The sequence below is a fragment of the Arachis hypogaea genome, chromosome 19 (genome assembly GCF_003086295.3).
Source record: "Arachis hypogaea cultivar Tifrunner chromosome 19, arahy.Tifrunner.gnm2.J5K5, whole genome shotgun sequence".
NCBI lineage: Eukaryota > Viridiplantae > Streptophyta > Magnoliopsida > Fabales > Fabaceae > Arachis > Arachis hypogaea.
This window is the reverse complement of record NC_092054.1, coordinates 12432800-12441290: the sequence shown is the minus strand read 5'-3', so window position 1 is coordinate 12441290 and position 8491 is coordinate 12432800.

Sequence of the window (8491 nt, the reverse complement as noted above, 5' to 3'; positions counted from 1 at the left end):
GAAATTGTTATGATATTATAATTTACATTTTATTGTACTAATTATCTTTTTTAGTTTTTGCATTTATTTTGCAGAAATAATTTACACTTACCTGTTTAATACTATACTTCGAAAAGGAATATCGGCTCTAATAATTCTGTCTCTGTCTATCAAAACAACTGAAAATGTCTCAAAAAAATTAAAGTAACATACACGCCTTACAAAAAATTTACGCTCCTCTTTTTCTCTAAAGCTAGGATGTCCTAACCAACGGACGGCTATTCCATCTCCATTATCCAATGGATGTGAATGAGTCGAATTACTTATCTCTCGATCTATTAGTGAAGTATCTCTCCAGCAATTATAAAAGATGTTCCACTAAAAATATTCTTATTATTGTTTTAACTCATATTCCCTAAAAAGTGGATCCTGCTCAAATAGCTCCGAATAAATTAAATACATGCATTAAGATACGAAGACTTCTTATTCTACAACATAACAACGAAAGCACTTTTTCACTTTTTCATATACTAGGAAATTTCACTTGAAAAGGAGAATGTTCCATACGAATAGAGATTCGGATACATAATCATAATTATGGATTCTAATGTACGAGATCTTATGGCAATTACCAATGAGACCCTATCAATTAGTATTATACAAAAGCAATTCATTATAGACACTAATATAATTAGATCTGCTCTTCATAGACAAACTTAGAATTTGCAATCCCAGGTAAGATCAGTTCAAGATCATGGGATCTTTTTCTATCATATAGGAAGGGATATTTCAAAAAATGTATTTCTAAGTAATTGCTCTAACTAAAAAGACGAAATAATTTTTCATTATCTTGATTGAAGTAATGAGCCCCAATATTGGTATATTAGGAGCTCATTACTTCAACTAGCTTAGTCTCTATATTTTTCGAATGGATCTCTTAGTTGTTGAGAGGCTTACCCAAAAGTAATATATAAAGCATACCCAGTAAAACTTACAAATAAATCAAATATAGAGAATTACTCTTTTTTTATTTTAGAACATTGGTGTAATATTAAAGTGCATTTGAATTATTTATATGATCCTAAATATATAAATTTTATTATTTTATTTGTGTAGTATTATTTAAGAATTTTGCTAACTTGTGCCTTAAGAACATAAATTAAGCATACCATAAAAATTAAAAATATGTATTTTATAAAAGTTATTACAAAAATTATTTATTTTTACATTTTCAATGCATTAAATACATTAAAAGTATGTCAATGAGTTATAGCTCAAATGGCATAATCTTCTCATACTCAATTAAAAGGTTACAAGTTCAAGTTTTCTATCTTTCGTAAAAAAAAAAAAAAAAAACATTAAAAGTATTAAAAAAGTTCTATTGTTATCTTTTTAAAATGTGTCCTTATTTTCAGAACATAAGTTAATTAAGTCCTTATTTTAATTATTTCGGATGATAAAAGTACTGTATTAATAAATATGTATTGAATTTTAAAAATTGCTAGACTGTTAGAGGGTAATTGAAAAAGTTTAGGGAGCTAGTACTTTTATTAAAATTTGGTCAGCATTTAACTAACAAAAGAAAAGTAAGTAATTCTACACCATTAGATGTAATTTCACACTATTAAAAATATTAATGATAACTAATTAATTATTACAAATCACAAAATCTACTGACTCCCTAACACTTCTAATTAAATTTTATTATTTTTTACTATTATTTTTAACTATTGACCTAATTATTTTAGTTTAATAATTCAACAGCATATTTTATTCTACTAATTAATGATCAAAAATAATAAATTTTAATGATTTTTTAGTATTTTTTAAAAATTTATTTGGAGGATAATTGTATTGTAGAAAAATTATGATTGGGCACAACTGCACAAGTGAGAAAAAATGGTGAAATTATGGCCAAATAATTTACAATAATTTTTTCAGGATTTGCCCAGCTCTATAAGTCCGAAATGCTATCCAATAACTTCAAGCCATTGGAACAATAGTTTGGCTCAATTCGCCGCAGTCTCAATTCAACGCAGCATGAAAAGCTGCTTATTAGATTAGCCTTTTTTTTTTTTTTTGTCATTTTAAGTATCATTTTAGGGATTCTTTGGTAATTTCCATATATAGTAAAAAACAAATGATTAACTTAAAAACGGACCATACATGGAATAGCAGATTTTCACTAAAGTGGTGTGGTATATGTGAAAGCTTTCCTAAATTATATATTGAAATTATTAGTTAAACTGATAGAACCAGTTTTACGTAAATAAAAAATATAATAGTTAAAAGTTTAAAATTAAAATTTAAAATATATATTTTTATTAATATTTTAAAAATAATTAAATTTTAACAAATTATAATTAATAAATTATAATTGAATTATCATTAAATAAGTATATAAAATTTTAATATTTTTTCATAATATAAATTTTTTAATTTTATTTTCATATTAAAGTAATTATTTTTTATTTCAACAACTAACTAATTAGTTTATATTTATTATATTATTTTTATTAAAATATAATATTTAATAAATATCATATAATTATAAAAAAATAATAATATTGCAATTCATAAAAATATTTGATATTTTTATTTATATATGTTTAATAATATTTCTATTAATAATTATAAATAATAAAAATATAATTAATTTAAATATAAATAAATATAAAATTAAAATAATATTAATAAAATTATTGTATGTTTTTACTATATAATTAATAATTAGCATATAAAGTAACAAAGAATAACATAATTTAGTGGTAAAAGAAATATGTAACAATAAAAAAGATTCAGATTTAAACCACATCTTCAACAATTTTAAGATTTTCTCTAAAACAGTTCGATTGAACTGATTTTTTATTGATTTCTACTAGTTTTAAATAGTTCTCACTGATTCTAATCTTTAAATGGTCATATTATTGAACCAGACTGATTAAAGATTTAGTTCATTAAAGATTTGGTTCATTAATTTTCCAATCGAACCAGCCGAGCTGCTCCAATTCTTATTATGAGGATGTTATGATTTGTTTATACTTTATAATGATTAGTGTACTGGGATTTTTTTGGACATTTTGTTGTATTTATTTTTTGTGTAATATTGGGTTTGATGGGTTATAAGGTAAAGTGTTGGACAGATAATGTAAAAGAGGAATGGGCTATAAGGTATGAATTTCTGGATCCTACTATTTTTTGGCTGCTTCGGCTGTAGAGGGCTGGGTATAGACCGAAATAAAAAAACAACGTATATTAGTGACTGATGAAGAGAATATTATCATAAGTTGCTTTTTCCCAGGGATGATGGATGAGTGACTGAAAGTCTGAAACTGCCGTGATTTGTGATTTACAGGGAAGTCTTAATTTGTTGCATATTAAGATGTCTATGGTGGCTATTATAGTTACCATGTCGTAAAATATATCGTTAAAATTAAAATAATATTTTTTATTATTTAATAATATTTTTTAATTTAACAATAAAAAATATTGATAATTTTAAGATAAATAATATTTTCACTGTTTTTAGCTTGAAATTTGAATTTGATCTTGATTTGATGACAAAAAAGCCCAATCATCTAGAAACAAGTATCTTAATCTACAAATATTCCACCTACCTAATCAAGTATTGTCAGCCACAACACTAAAAGAGGTTGGAACTTTCACATTGAAAGTAAGACCATAGTGATTAGTGACAAATGACAAAGTGAAGATGACACACATGGCATCTCTTACCAAATCCCAAGTTATGCCAAATGCAACGTTTTCCGTCTTCTTCTTTTATATTTTATTTCACAAATATCTTTATTAAAATTTTTTGACTTATGTTTCACATTTTTTAATATAATAGTGGGGGAATATAGGTTGGGTGTTACATCCATGTGCAAAGTACATGATTAAATTATAGGAAACATTTCAAATGCACCCGGAATATCAATACACTAATTGTTTTAACCGTTGATTTCAATTAATATATATTATATATATTTTTATAATTCAGATCAACGGTTAAAACAACTGGAGTACCGATACTTTCGGTGCACCTTATTTCCTAAATTATAATTAACACTCCTCTTTCCGTGTTCCATATGCTTATGCTTATCATATTAAAATATAATTAATAATTTTAATTATTAGTATATACACAAATAAATTTTAAAAAAATTTCATATCGAATGTTTTTATTTCAAAAAGAATTATGTTGAGATTCTTAAAATTTATAAAATAAAGATATATCGATCTTTTTATCACATTTTAATAATTTATTTATTCAAGTAAAAATAATAAATTTAATTAATGCAACAATTTATATATTTTATTATTATAAAATTAAAAAAATTTAACGTAATATATATTTTTTAAAAATATCCGACCCAATATTTTTTAAGAAGTTATTTGAGTATATCTTCATTAATTATTAATGGAAGATTCAAGTGACATAGAATAATTGTTATTGAAAAATAGTATATTTTTCTAACTAATAATTGTTGTTGGAAAAAAATTATACTCTGTTGTGAAATAAAAGATATATATAATAGAGATGTACAAATAGAAGACTCTAGTATTAAAATAATTAGCCCAATAATAATTTATATATATATATAATAATATTATATGTTGTAATGTGTATATATATACAAAGATAGAAAGAAGTATTAAAAATAGAGAGAGAGAGAATCGCATCTGTTTATTGTTGCAATCTCAATATAATAAAGATGGTTAATATTGCTATTAATATTATATGTAAAGAGTAATAGAAAATAGAATTTAAAATACTTATAAAATAAAAGAAGAGAAAGAATTGTAGTAGAAATATAAGGAGAATAGTATTTGATTGTAGCATAAAGAGGGAATAGATTTCTTATTACTTGCTTCTGTGTAAGAAAGAAAAGAGAGAGTATTTTTATTTCTTGTTGTGTGTTGTACGTAAAGGCTATGATGCCTTATTTATAGTAGTACAAAATCAACCTTCATTAAAGGTTGGTCTTCAAATTTCTTCCTTGAAAATAAATCTTTGCATGGGAAAGATTATTAACCGCCCAATTGATAAATGGGCATTCATTTCATGTTTATCCCAACACTCCCCCTTGAATGCCCATTAAGGATTATGCCTCGTTAAAACCTTACTAAAGAAAACCCAATGGGAAAAAACCTTAGTGAAGGAAAAAGAGTACAATATCCTTTAGTGATGGGGACTGCCTCATTAAAAACCTTGTCAAGAAAAACCCAATGGGAAAAAAACCTGACCAAGGGAAAAAGAGTACAGTCTCCCCCTCTTGCCGACATCATTTAATGTCTCGAAATCGGCGCATTCCAATCTCATGTACCAATCTTTCAAAGGAGGATTTTGGGAGTGATTTTGTGAATAAATCTGCCAGATTGTCACTTGAGCGGATCTGTTGCACATCAATTGTCCCTTGATTTTGAAGATCATGAGTGAAGAAGAATTTGGGAGAAATATGCTTTGTTCTATCGCCTTTGATGTATCCACCCTTAAGTTGAGCAATGCATGCTGTATTATCTTCAAACAGGACAGTTGGAGCTATCTTATGATCAATTAGTCCACATGATGACAGAATATATTGAATCAGACTCCTCAGCCAAAAACACTCGCGACTAGCTTCATGAATCGCCAGTATTTCAGCATGATTAGAGGAGGTTGCTGCTATCGTCTGTTTCGTGGACCTCCATGATATAGCTGTACCACCATATGTGAATAGGTATCCTGTTTGAGACCTCCCTTTATGTGGATCAGACAGGTATCCGGCATCTGCATAGCCAACTAGTTGTGACTTGGATCCATAGGGATAAAATAATCCCATATCAACCGTCCCATGAAGATATCGAAAGATTTGTTTGATTCCACTCCAATGTCTTCTGGTTGGAGAGGAACTATATCTTGCTAGTAAATTCACAGCAAATGATATATCGGGTCGCGTATTATTAGCAAGATACATTAGCGCTCCAATGGCACTAAGATATGGTACTTCAGGACCAAGGATATCTTCATTTTCTTCTTTAGGACGGAATTGATCCTTTTTCACATCCAAAGATCTTACGATCATTGGGGTACTTAATGGATGTGACTTATCCATATAAAATCTTTTCAAGATCTTTTCTGTGTATGTTTTTTGATGAATAAAGATCCCACTTTTTATATGCTCAATCTGCAGGCCGAGACAAAATTTAGTTCTTCCAAGATCTTTCATCTCAAACTCTTCTTTTAGAATTTTTATAATTGTTGGAATCTCTTCAGGAGTCCCAATGATATTTAAATCATCAACGTACACAGCAATTATAATGAATCCGGATGCAGATTTCTTTATGAAAACACACGGGCAGATATCATCATTCTTGAATCCGTTTTTGGCCAGATACTCAGTAAGACGATTATACCACATTCGTCCAGATTGCTTTAGACCATATAAAGATCTTTGCAATTTGACTGAGTATAACCCTTGCGAATATTCATTGGATGGTTTAGATATCTTTAGTCCTTCAGGGACTTTCATATAGATATCCCGATCTAATGAGCCGTACAAATAGGCTGTTACCACATCCATTAAATGCATATGCAGTTTATGATATGCAGATAAGCTGACCAAATAACGCAAAGTTATCGCATCCACTACAGGGGAATACGTTTCTTCATAATCTATACCGGGCCTTTGTGAAAAACCTTGTGCCACAAGTCGGGCTTTATAGCGCACAACTTCATTTTTCTCATTTCGTTTTCTCACAAATACCCACTTATATCCAACAGGTTTTACATCTTCAGGTGTACGAACTACAGGTCCGAAGACTTCACGTTTTGCAAGTGAGTCTAATTCAGCCTTCATGGCTGCTTCCCATTTTGGCCAATCATTTCTTTGTCGACATTCTTCGACTGATCTTGGCTCAAGATCCTTACTTTCATGCATGATATCTACTGCCACATTATATGCAAATATTTCATTGACAATTGTCTTATTTCGGTCCCATTTCTCTCCTGTAAAGACATAATTTATCGAGATCTCGTCATTTTCACAATTTTCAGGTACCTGAACGTCTTCTGGCGTTATATCAGAATTTTGGACAACTGCAGGTGTCTTTACTATGTCTTTTTCAACAGGAATCATATTTACCTCTTTTCTCTTTCGAGGATTTTTGTCTTTGGAACCGACAGGCCTGCCACGCTTCTGGCGTGTATTTGCTTCAGTGGCTATTTGTCCTACTGGGACATCAATTCGAATTGGGACATTTTCCGTCCTGCCACGCTTCTGGCGTGAATTCGCTTCAGTAGCTACTTGTCCTACTGGGACATCAATTCGAATTGGGGCATTTTCCGCTGGTATATAAGATTTGGTTATCCTCTTTGTATCGGAAAATGCATCAGGCAATTCATTTGCTATTCTTTGCAAATGTATAATCTTTTGAACTTCTAGTTCACATTGCGCTGATCGAGGATCTAAATGCATCAACGATGATGCATTCCAATTAAGTTCCTTTTCAGGAAGCTTATTCTCTCCCCCTAATGTTGGAAATTTTGATTCATCAAAATGACAATCCGCAAACCGGGCTTTAAACACATCACCAGTTTGTATCTCAAGATACCTCACTATAGAGGGAGAATCATATCCAACATATATCTCCAATTTTCTTTGGGGTCCCATTTTGGTGCGATTAGGTGGTGCAATGGGAACATATATCGCACACCCAAATATTCTTAAATGGGAAACATTTGGCTGCTGGCCAAAAGCTAATTGCATAGGAGAGAACTGATGGTAACTCGTTGGCCTCAAACGAATAAGTGCTGCAGCATGTAAAACTGCATGCCCCAAACCGAGGTTGGGAGATTTGTTCTCATAAGCAAGGGTCTAGCAATTAATTGGAGGCGCTTAATAAGTGATTCTGCTAACCCATTTTGTGTGTGAACATAAGCTACTGGATGTTCAACACTTATTCCATTAGCCATACAATAAGCATCAAAAGCTTGGGAAGTAAATTCACCAGCATTATCAAGACGAATTGCTTTAATTGGATTTTCTGGAAATTGTGCTTTTAATCGAATAATTTGAGCCAGTAATCTCGCAAACGCCAGGTTGCGAGAAGATAATAAGCACACATGTGACCATCTTGAAGATGCGTCTATCAGGACCATAAAATATCTAAAAGATCCACATGGTGGATGAATAGGTCCACATATATCACCTTGAATCCTTTCTAGGAATTCAGGGGACTCAAATCCAATCTTTACTGGTGATGGCCTTAAAATTAACTTCCCTTGAGAACATGCAGCACAACAAAATTCACTAGTTTTAAGAATCTTCTGGTTCTTTAGTGAATGTCCATGAGAGTTTTCAATAATTCTTCTCATCATGGTTGTTCCCGGATGACCCAATCGGTCGTGCCAAGTTATGAACTCATTTGAGTTAGTAAACTTCTGGTTTACAGTGGCATGTGATTCAATTGCACTAATCTTGGTATAATACAACCCAGATGAAAGTGAGGGTAATTTTTCTAATATAACTTT